Source organism: Felis catus, chromosome B4 (assembly GCF_018350175.1).
Source record: "Felis catus isolate Fca126 chromosome B4, F.catus_Fca126_mat1.0, whole genome shotgun sequence".
In the NCBI taxonomy this organism is placed as follows: Eukaryota; Metazoa; Chordata; class Mammalia; order Carnivora; family Felidae; genus Felis; species Felis catus.
Window position 1 is genome coordinate 91,186,074 of NC_058374.1, and position 11,656 is coordinate 91,197,729.

General features: G+C 40.9%; 1 long non-coding RNA gene across 1 annotated transcript; it reads left to right on the forward strand.

Moving 5' to 3' along the window:
• The first annotated feature begins 2,311 nt into the window (after positions 1 to 2,311).
• LOC123386834 lies at positions 2,312 to 5,507 on the forward strand. Its single transcript, XR_006601277.1, has 2 exons — positions 2,312 to 2,830; positions 5,320 to 5,507. It is a non-coding gene; the product is annotated as an uncharacterized LOC123386834 (long non-coding RNA).
• The last annotated feature ends 6,149 nt before the right edge of the window (positions 5,508 to 11,656 follow it).

Below are 11,656 nucleotides of genomic sequence, written 5' to 3' on the forward strand. Positions count from 1 at the left end.
GCTGGAGCCGGGACCCTGCTTCCAATTCTGTGTCTCCATCTTTCTGCCCCTCCCCCACTCACACTCTGTCTCAAAAATCAATAAAACATTTAAAGAAAGAAAGAAAGAAAGAAAGAAAGAAAGAAAGAAAGAAAAGAAAAGAAAACCAAAATAAATATATATAAACACTTGTCCTTTAAATGTTGGTTACAAGGGGCGCCTGGGTGGCTCAGTCGGTTAAGCGTCCGACTTCCGTTCAGGTCAGGATCTCAAGGTCCGTGGGTTTAAGCTCCGCATCAGGCTCTGTGCTGACAGCTCAGAGCCTGGAGCCTGCCTGGGGTTCTGTGTCTCCCTCTCTCTCTGCCCCTCCCCTGCTCATACTCTGTCTCTCTCTGTCTCAAAAATAAATAAAAACATTAAAAAAAATTTTTTTTTTAATAAATGTTGGTTTTAAGTAACAAAAAGTCAACGTCTACATCTAGAGTGCAGAGAAGTGAGGAAAAGGAGCAGCAAGAGTGAGTGTAGGTTGAGACCACTTGAGGGCATTTGGGCATCTTTCTATCTCATGCTAGTGAAATGGTGCAAGTTAAAAAATTAGCCTGTCTTTGGCGACAGAAAACCATATGAATGCCGGAGGTTGGAATTTTTTTTACATCTTTCAGATAATATTTTAGAGAGAGAAACTACAAGTAAATTAAGCCGACACATTAAGTATCACATCCAAATTACCAAAAATTGAAATATAGAGTTAAAAAAAAAGAAAAGATACCACCTACAATGGGCTTATATGAATCTCCAGACCCCCATTTCTGCAGATTACTCTCCAAATATTCATAAATCGAAGTGAATTCCTGCAGGACATCTCCCAAACAAAGTGTGGCTGAACACAGAAAGCTGAAATACATAAAAAACAGGCTTCGAGTATATATTTTGTCTGGAATTTATTAGGAAGCAGAAAGGCCACCAAAATGGAAATTGCACACAGGGAAAAAAATTCCACCATGCTTTTATCCAGAGAGGTTGGAAGTGATGTAATAAAGGCACCATAATTTATGTACGTAAATGTGTGGGCAACTTGTTCAGGGAGTGACAAATGCAGTATTCTAGTTAAAAAAAAAAATAGTGGACATCAAAGAAATTTGACCAGCTGCCAAGGATCATCAATCTCTTCGTGACCTTTTTATTATTTAGATGCCAAATGGAGCTTGTCATTTTATTCCATCCTCAAAGCAAGACATTCTTATTTATGAAGTTATGAGAGAATACAATATTTTACTTCGTTTGACATGCATCCACAGAGTGTATGACAACCTTGAGAAGATTCCATTCTTAAACATGAGGACATTGATACATCAACAGGCATACACCTCGAGGATAATGGCTTAAGTCTGACCATAGTCCTCAACTTAATGTGACTGTGATCTTCATTCATCTTGCCATGATCAGCAAACCACATCATAGAAACCACTGTATGTGATACATCACCAACAGCCTGCTCACTAACCAGGAGGGACTTCAAATCAAGACAGCATTGAATTGTTTCAGATGTGGAGGCATGAGGAAAACCTTCAGAATTAAGACAGAATACCTTAAAGATCCCACTAAAAGAAAACATTTGTGTAGTTGTCCAGGAAAGTTAGGAGTTGCTGGCTGCAGTTACCCTAGAATTATAGCATTCCGTGCGCTAACGTTGTTCACTGATAAACCTTTCCGACGATGTGGCTTTGCCAGAAGCCGCTTAGCGCTCTGCAAATTCGTGGCTTGATAGGTTTCCATGGAGAGCTTCCTGTAAAGATATTTCCTTCTTTGGATTTTGTTAATTTTACCTCTTACACACCTCAGCAAGAAAACACAGTGTGCTACTTATTACTCCCTCTGAAATGAACAACCAATATTTCCCACCTTGAAATATTTCTTCAAGTCTGGATGGAAACACCTCTAGTTGTCTGGACACGACTGGAAGAGGCCTTGCAAATAATAATTTAAAATTCATTCAAGGAACAGGGTAGCCATAATATCGTCTCCCTCACTGCGACCTCAATAAATATTTAGGATGAGGAGTGGGTGGGTGGTGTGAAAGAGAGAAGACAAAGACAGGCAGACACACCCCGGAAGTGAATCGTTAGATCGAGATTTATTGAGTTCTTTAAACAAGTTCCTTACATTTTGACTTATAAATAGTCATAAAATGTAATAAGACAACAACAAATAGCTTCAAGAGTTCAGAATGCAACAAAGAGGTTCTACTCGCCACCACCAGGCGGAGGACTTGTCACAAAGGAGAGGTTCTAGAAGTACTTTATGAACAGATGGGTCATTGTTGCCATAACCATCATGTCCTTCATCTAGTGAGCCTTCTTTCCTCAGCAACTACCTTCTGATTATGGGAAAGGTTTCATGTGGAAGCTTCACAAGAGAAGCAGAGCAAGGTCTTATGTGCTGACGTAGGCCTGCTCATAAGCAACCAGCCCTGCTGGCCTTGAAAAATGGATTTTTTTTCATCGTCTTCAAAGTGGTCCGAAACAACGTTCCTTCATACCTTATAAGAAAGTATGAAGACATGTAACGGGACCCCTTCTCCCCTTGTTTTTCCATTTGTAGAACAGACCGGACTCAGAGTACATACATGACCTGATCCCAAGTCTCCTAAAAAAATGCTCATGTTGGGTCTGAAGAGAGAGAAGGTGAAGCAACAAAATTCACAACCGTCCTTCTAGATTCTGCTGTGCCGACCTGCTCACAGGATTCACTTTGTAGATCTGCGTTTTCCAGGAGGCAAAGAAAAACAAAGCCAACAAAACCAGTATCGTTTACCAATTACTTGGGACTGGTCCTAACTCTCTTTCTCTTGGTTAGTGGCTATTTCTGACAGTTCCTAAAACCAAATCAGCCAACATCATCCTGTGGAAATGGGGCTCCTGAACGACACTAAGAGAGCAACCAGCTAGGGCTGTATATTTACAAGTACAGGGGTGGGAGCAGAAACAGAAGACAGAGACCCAGAACAGGCAAAAGGATGACAAATCATGCCCTGGGGTCAAAAATGGACCGAGGGACCGAGAGAATGATGGTCTTGTCCAGGAGGCATCCCCTCTCAGAACGCAGAATGCCTCAAATTTGTGGATGGTTCCTGCCACCCAGGAACACGGGAAGGGCCCCATACGGGAGGCAAACAATTTAAATAGGGGGAAAAAAAAACCCAAAACCAAAAAGAGGTTTTAGCAGCCTGAGGCAACCAAAGTGCAGTCAGAAGTCACACCTACACCTTAGTGCACCTGGACCCACAAAAACTCCCACCCAAGCTCTGCCATTCTGTCCTGCCTCTAATTCAACCTTAAAAGAGCCAGCTCCTGGGGCGCCTGGGTGGCGCAGTCGGTTAAGCGTCCGACTTCAGCCAGGTCATGATCTCACGGTCCGTGAGTTCGAGCCCCGCGTCAGGCTCTGGGCTGATGGCTCAGAGCCTGGAGCCTGTTTCCGATTCTGTGTCTCCCTCTCTCTCTGCCCCTCCCCCGTTCATGCTCTGTCTCTCTCTGTCCCAAAAATAAATAAATGTTGAAAAAAAAAAATTAAAAAAAAAAAAGAGCCAGCTCCTTCCTCTCAGCCACAACGAAGTCAATTCATGTAGGTTTGCTGCCACTTACTGAATTTTAGTTCCACTCTTGTTTTTATTTTTTATTTTTTTAATTTTATTTTTATGCTTATTTATTTTTGAAGGAGAGCGAGACAGAGCGTGAGCAGGGGTTCGGGGCAAAGAGAGAGGGAGACAATCTGAAGCAGGCTCCAGGCTCTGAGCTGTCAGCACAGAGCCCCACGGGGGGCTCGAACTCCTGGACTGCGAGATCATCATCTGAGTCCAAGTGAGACACTTCACCGAATGAGCCACCCAGGCGCCCTTAGTTCCACTTTTAAGTTACATATTTATATGAACTCTTCTCATGCCCATCACCCAAAATTTACTTAGCAATTTTTTTAGGATTCCAAGCTTATAAACCATTGAATTCACATGGTTCTCAGACTAATTTTTTTTTTTTTTTAAGTCTGAGCTCAACTTCTGCTGAAACAAACAGGGAGACGATTTCTTTCTTTTTTTAACTTTTTTTTTTTTTTTTTTTTTGAGAGATAGAGTGCGAGTTGGGGAGGGGCAGAGAGAGAGGGAGACACAGAATCGGAAACAGGCTCCAGGCTCCAAACAAACTGTCAGCACACAGCCTGAGGCAGGGCTCGAACTCAGGAACTGTGAGATCCTGACCTGAGCCGAAGTCGGACGCTCAACCCGCTGAGCCGCCCAGGTGCCCCTCGAATACTGAGTCATTCTTAAAATCTCCTTACTCGAGTGAGATATTTCGCTACAGTTAAATCGATGAAGAAAAAAAAAAAAAAGATGTGATGGTAATAAACTATTATTGAAACAGAATCATAAAGTTGGACGTTAAACAATAGGGCACTGTAAGTGATACCCTCCCCGAAAGGTTCTCTCTGATAGCCACAGCTAAGGAAAACATACGCTAACAATAAATACGACTTCTACGACACCAAAGCTCTTTCAGCACCTGTTCCATGTGGGGATGATAAGCAATAGTTCTGCTCTGCATTTTTTGTTAAATAGGAAATTCTTCCTCGCAAATAATAAATTTATAGCAAGAGAATGTCTTTGTGACTCAAGCCTCCGCTTCTTTAACTTACTGCCTTTCTAGACGTAAATTCTATGAGCCTTCATGTGGAAAGTTTGTGAGGGCGACCTGGCAACCTGGGACCAGTGGGAATTGGTAAATGCTTCCCGGTTTAAAAGGAAAACATACAGTTCACTTTAGAGTCTTTTTAGCCCTCCACCATCTTCCTGGCCATCTCAACCCAATGTAATACTACTTTAGTCAGCAGCGGATTAGGCGATGGTCTACATTCATTCATTATATTTGGGTAAAGAAAGATCAATTGAAAAAAATAACATGGCGTCCATGAATGTGTATATCATGTCAGTTAGCTGTATATGTATCTCAGAACACCGTACCCTTATTTACATTTTAGAAATCGTTTTATTTTTCTAAAGACAACTTCAGTACGAAACATAGATTCATTCTTCCAGTGTTTGAGTACAAGCTGGGTCCATGTGATACCGGAGATACTCCATTTATAGTTTATTTTACTTAAGCAAACACTTCAGTGATTTCTAGAAATCAACAGTGCCCAGGCAATTATATATTTTCTTTCAAAAGGAAATAATACATAATTATATAATAAAATCACATTATTTGAAAACTACCAGAATTTCTCTCTCTGTACTTCAAAAGTGCTTTAATGGCTCTGAACTTAATCCATTATCCTTTTCCTTTCGTTCCTCAGCAGAGACCCATCTAAACTAGCACTACTCAAACGGTATTTGAACAACAGTGCTGCTTGCCTCTGGACCGACAGTCACCCACAGCAATGAGTTAAGTACAGAAATTGAGAACACGCATTTAGAAACTGTTTATGGCAATTCAACAGGTAATTTTTGCCTGTTAAATCTAATATTAAATATTTGAGGCTTGCCTTCTGCATGACTTGGGGTATCTTTTAATTTAATTTTTCTTGTGATTCGTTTTTGTTACATTTTACAAAAATATCAGCCATGTCCATTTGGAACTTTTATTTAAAAAAAAAATTTTTTTTTTCAACGTTTATTTATTTTTGGGACAGAGAGAGACAGAGCATGAACGGGGGAGGGGCAGAGAGAGAGGGAGACACAGAATCGGAAACAGGCTCCAGGCTCTGAGCCATCAGCCCAGAGCCCGACGCGGGGCTCGAACTCACAGACCGCGAGATCGTGACCTGGCTGAAGTCGGACGCTTAACCGACTGCACCACCCAGGCGCCCCCATTTGGAACTTTTAAAACTGGGCGTTTGCCACCAATAGTTTGAGAAGCGTTGGTATAAACTACAAAGTCATCTGGATAGTCAGGTAACTGTCTTTTGAATTAAATGTACAGCATCATATATATATTTGATAATATATATATTATATATTGTATATTATTATATATATTCTATATATTATATATTATATATTATGTATTATGTATTATGTATTATTATAATATATAATATATATAATTATAATTTTATATTTTTAGAAATTTTAATTTTTAGAAATACACATGCACGCCTTATCTACAAAACAGAACAGTTAATAGTTAATTCTGCAAAAACAAAGGTTGAAGCTCTGTGCATTCATTCTTCAGTCTCCCCAGATGTGCCACGGCTGAAGAGATTGTTCAGAAATAGAAATGCTTTAATTACATGATTGAAACAATTGGACTTGTTATGCCTTGATCCTTTTTCTTCTTTCTCCCCTCCCTCCCTCCTTCCCTTCTTTCTTTTCTATGTAATGATAGCATCATCTTCTTCCCTCTCTTTAAAACATGAAACCAAGGGGCGCTTGGGTGGCTCAGTTGGTTGAGCAACCCACTCAGGTCATAATCTTGCAGTTCGTGAGTTCAAGCCCTGTGTTGGGTTCTGTCCTGACAGCTCAGAGTCTGGAGCCTGCCTTGGATTCTGTGTCTCCCTCTCTCTCTGCCCCTCCCCTGCTCATGCTCTCTCTCTCTCTCTCAAAAATAAATAAACATGAAAAACTTTTAATAAAAATATGTGAAGCCCTGTCACACATGTCAATAAAATACATCAATAAAATTCACTGAGGTGGGGGAAGGAGAAAAAGGAACATAGGGATATATGGAGACCCAAAACTCTGGATGGGAAATGCAGTTGCAGTAGAAATCTAGAGAAAAGCATCCACAACAAACAAAAGAAGGATTCCTTCGTGAAGCCCCCAGGGGATTCCTAAATGAAGTCACTTTTTAGTAACGTTTTAATTGTCTAGAAAAGTCATTTTTTAATCCGAAGAAGAACTCTTCTTGGTTGTTTACCCATGAAAATCCAAAGAAGTTTCTTCTAAGTCATTAATGAACATTCCTTTAGACTCTTTTGGGAAGAGAATTGGTGACGCCGTTTCCCCTGCTGCTTGCTCCTTCAACCCCAGCTCAACATCACCAGACCACAGGACTTTGATGGGGTCCGAGTCGTTTCTCCTATCTCTGAAATATGGATGGTTAAAAATAGGATGCCAAATAGCCATATTTCTCTTCCCACTACGCTACCTCTTTATATGTACTCAAGACAATGCGGATTTGTTCTGCCTCACCTGTGTCTAATGTTAGACACATGCCCAAGAATCTCTGACAACTTTTGTGGTTCATTTCACAATCAAGGAAATGTACTGCCCAGGCTCGGGAGAAAACAGAGAAATTAATCTCTATCCCTTAAGCTTTGCAATTCATTTTTCTTCTTGGTCTGTCCTGAAAACTGAACTCCCTGGGTTGGAGTTTTATGCTACAATTTTGTCTTCTGCCCTTTTCTCTGCTCCACCCCTCCCCCATGGGGTCTTTGGCTCCAAATCAAAACAGCTTTCAAGTGGCCAAGACCAAGTTCCAAAGCTCCTACGTTTCCGAGAGATTTTCCTTCTTTCCCAGATTTTCCTAAGCCCCAGCCTTTGTAGGAGGGCATGACTCAAGGTGGGGCTCTGACTGTAAGTTTTGTGCCTGGGCCCCCACCCCAACTGCAGAGGTTTATTTGAAGCATGTTACTCTTTTTTGCCTGCTTCGTAACTTGAGGCCCGATAGTCTTACAACGTCATTTTTTTCCCCCTACTGTAATTCAAGAGACAGCTGTCTTTGGAATAAATTCTAAATAGTTGGTCTGGAAATGAACTTCGCAGTGGGTCCCTCCTCCATTCTGGCTGACGTTTCCCCATTAATTTCTTTTTCTCTTTCATCCATTCATTGGCTGATGAGTCTATAAATACACCTCATCTGCTTTTACTTTGCTTTTTAAGAATAAACTGATACCAAACACACTGTCTTAATTACATCCACAGGCGAAAGCAGAACAAGTTTAAATGTTGTCACAATATAGTTTTAAAAACTTGACATCCTTCATTATGCCAGCTGTGACAAAAATTGGCAAATGAAGGCCCTAATTTGAATGTGTAAATGAGTAATTCATCTGAAAGGCATTCTTAACATTAATAAGTGAAAATAACCAGTCACCTACTAAGCAAAAGAAGTCAGTCTGGCAGTAAGTGGATTGGTAAGGAAGCAGGGAAACATGGCCCCGGGTCTCTAAGTCGCCACACTTATACCACTGGGCAAGTCAGTACTTCTAAATTCAAATCAGACCGGGGAGAACGCGGTTCCTGTTCCATTCTTGAGTGCCCACATTATGTGGTGGCTGAACATTCACGATGTCCTGAATCCCACAGACACATCAGGAAGGCAGGCCCAGGACAAATTCTGACTTGTTCTCAGAAGATGGTAGGTTTTGGAAAGTTCTGCTTAGGAGATGCAGACAAAATGGAAGGAAGGGATAAGAGAAACGTCTTGGCAGGATTTTCCCAGACTGTCTGCCCTACACCCAAACCGGTGTTCCAAGCCATCTTTTTTGTGGTTATATTTCTATTCTACTCTTTTTTTTTTTTTTTAATTTTTTTTTCAACGTTTTTATTTATTTTTGGGACAGAGAGAGACAGAGCATGAATGGGGGAGGGGCAGAGAGAGAGGGACACGCAGAATCGGAAACAGGCTCCAGGCTCCGAGCCATCAGCCCAGAGCCCGACGCGGGGCTCGAACTCACGGACCGTGAGATCGTGACCTGGCTGAAGTCGGACGCTTAACCGACTGTGCCACCCAGGTGCCCCACTATTCTACTCTTTTTTAAGTGCCTTCTATAAATGCACTCTTGAAAGCATTCTCTCTTCCTTTTCTCTCCACCAGATGCAGAAAGGAAAGAAGATCTCACTATCAGTCTAGAAGAAAAGCTACTCATCTTTGAGCTGGTTAAATAATGGTAGCCCATTGTATGACTCACTATTTTACATTCAAGTCCAATACATTTCAAGTTACTAAACTCATTGGAATTTACTTCTTTTTAAAATTTACTCATGTAGGGGCGCCTGGGTGGCGCACTCAGTTAAGCGTCCGACTTCAGCTAGGTCAAGATCTCGCGGTCCGTGAGTTCGAGCCCCGCGTCGGGCTCTGGGCTGATGGCTCGGAGCCTGGAGCCTGTTTCCGATTCTGTGTCTCCCTCTCTCTCTGCCCCTCCCCCTTTCATGCTCTGTCTCTCTCTGTCCCAAAAATAAATAAAAAAACGTTGAAAAAAAAATTAAAAAAAAAATAAAATTTACTGATGTAAAGAATGATCATAAGAGCAAGTATTTCTCACATGTTTTTGTAGAAAATAATGGTTGTGATGGTATGGCTGATAATTTTCAGATATAGTAGGTCACTGGAATCAATTAATATTCTGAATTTTATAAGAAAAATCCTTATTTTCTTGAGGTATTCTCACATAATACACAATGCTTACCCGACAAAAAGCATTGGATAAATGAACCTCCATTTTTGAATGGGAAATAAACGTCAATGGAAACTTTCTCAGGTATGAAATGATTATAATGCTCCATTTTTCACATACAAAATGCCACAGGAAAATAGCAGTTGATATGTTTTAAGTCATGTGTAAAAACTGGTAGACATATCAAAAAAACTTCCAAGTAAGCCAAAAGAAAAAAAGACTTACAGATGGCCGAATGGTCTTGACATGGATAGGGAAACATGGGAAGAGTGATGATCCGATGTTTTACTATTTCAATGAGGATAATCCAAAATTAATACCATTAAACTGCAGAAGAATCAAACTTGGCAGCATATAAGAAATTTCAGACTAGCTGGAACCCATTCACCACTGCAAAAGCTTACTAAAGGAAACGGTGGAAGAATCTATTCTATTTGAAAAGAATATTCCCCTTCCTCGGGGTGCTTGGGTGGCTCAGTCGGTTAAGCATCCGACTGCAGCTCAGGTCATGATCTCACGGTTCATGGGTTCGAGCCCCGCGTCGGGCTCTGTGCTGACAGCTTGGAGCCTGGAGACTGCTTCGGATTCTGTCTCCTTCTCTCTCTCTGCCCCTCCCCACTTGTGCTCTGTCTCTCAAAAATAAATAAATGTAAAACAACTTTTTTTGAATAAAGATTTAAATTTTTTTAATAATAATTAAAAAAAAAAAAGAAAAGAAAAGAATATTCCCCTTCCTTGAAGGAAAAGAAGAAAATCAAGATCTATGCTGGTAGCTCTCAACCCCCATTACAACCCAATGTGTTGCATCATGTTATGTTACCCGTGTTTTTAAAACACAGATTGTTGGCCCCACCCCTAGAGTTTCTGGTTCGGTAGGTCTAGGGTAAAACCCTAGAATTTGTATTTCTGACAAGTTCCAAGGTGAGGTCACTGATGTTCGTCCAGTTGCCACACTCTGAGAACCACTGGTCAATACTAACTCTCTGCTAGGCATTGTCACATAACTATCTCACTGACTCTTTGTAACAACTCTGAGGTCCGTGCAATTCTGAGAGAGACACAAACAGATATTCCTCAATTTTCATACATTTAACTTTCATATATCATGTGTGGACAGCTATAAACTGCTTCCTATACCCCCAAACCACCCTTCTGTACATCATTTGATGAGCAAACTTTCTGAGAGACCCCTGGTAGTTGCCTGACAGCTATAATTTAGTGTGGAGAGCAATGCTGTCAGCCAAAGATAATGTGATAGGTTCACAAAACCATGTGGTTTCTCTCCTGGGCAAACAGGAAAACCACATCTCTCAGTTTTCTTGCATCTAGATGGGATCTTGTACCAATTTATGGCAAGTGGAATGTGAGCAGATGTAATGTACATACCTACAGGCCTGGCCCTTAAAAAGACCCATGAGATTCTCCTCATCTTTTGTCTTTGCTCATCAGCTAGTTGAATTTAGTGGATTCGGCAGGGGTCTCCTGGGAAGGGCCATCCTAGTGGATGGCAAAGATGCCAGGGAAGATGCCAGAACCCCTGAGTCCCATCTTGGAAAAGAGTTACCCAGGCAAGATCAGCCTCTTTGGATTCTGTGTGAGCAAAGAAATAAACCAAGCTCCTGAGTTTTGGAGAGTCTCTGTAACAACAGCTAACAGTAGCTACCCCAATAAATAACTTCAATAGATAAAGCAACCCAAACGAAGTTCAATATTTGTGCATAAATTTTTCACTTCAGTCAGAGTCTCACTTAAACAAGTTGACTGTAAGTTCAATTGCAAAGAAAAATAAAATTAAAGAACACCGGTGAGATTCTAAAGTTTCGATCATTCAAATAGTGTGTCTAAAAAGCAGAACTTACACAAAAACCGGATCTCTCCCCACTGATTCCATTGTTTCACTCTCTTACAATCAACTTGGGGCCATGGCTTGAGGATCAAAAGTACAAAAGTGCCTATTTCTTCATTTTTTAATATGAGAAAAATAAAAATCAGAGTTGAACAATTCCCTCAAAGTCATGTTAATAAATAACAGAATTGAGATTACCTCCAACATTTGCCTCAACCTACACCCTTGTTCTTTTCATTATATCTCACTGCCTCTCATCTCTAAAAATTTGGCTATCTGCCTTTCTTTGAAAAAGAAAATATATGAAATGATCTCACAGCACCTCCTTTTAGCACTTTGATTCTATGATAGAGTTATTCCCATAACTTTCTAATCCTGTGAATGCAGGAACCCTGTGAACAATGTCCCTTCGCTACCCAGATAGATGAGTGCCCAGTGACAGAGCTC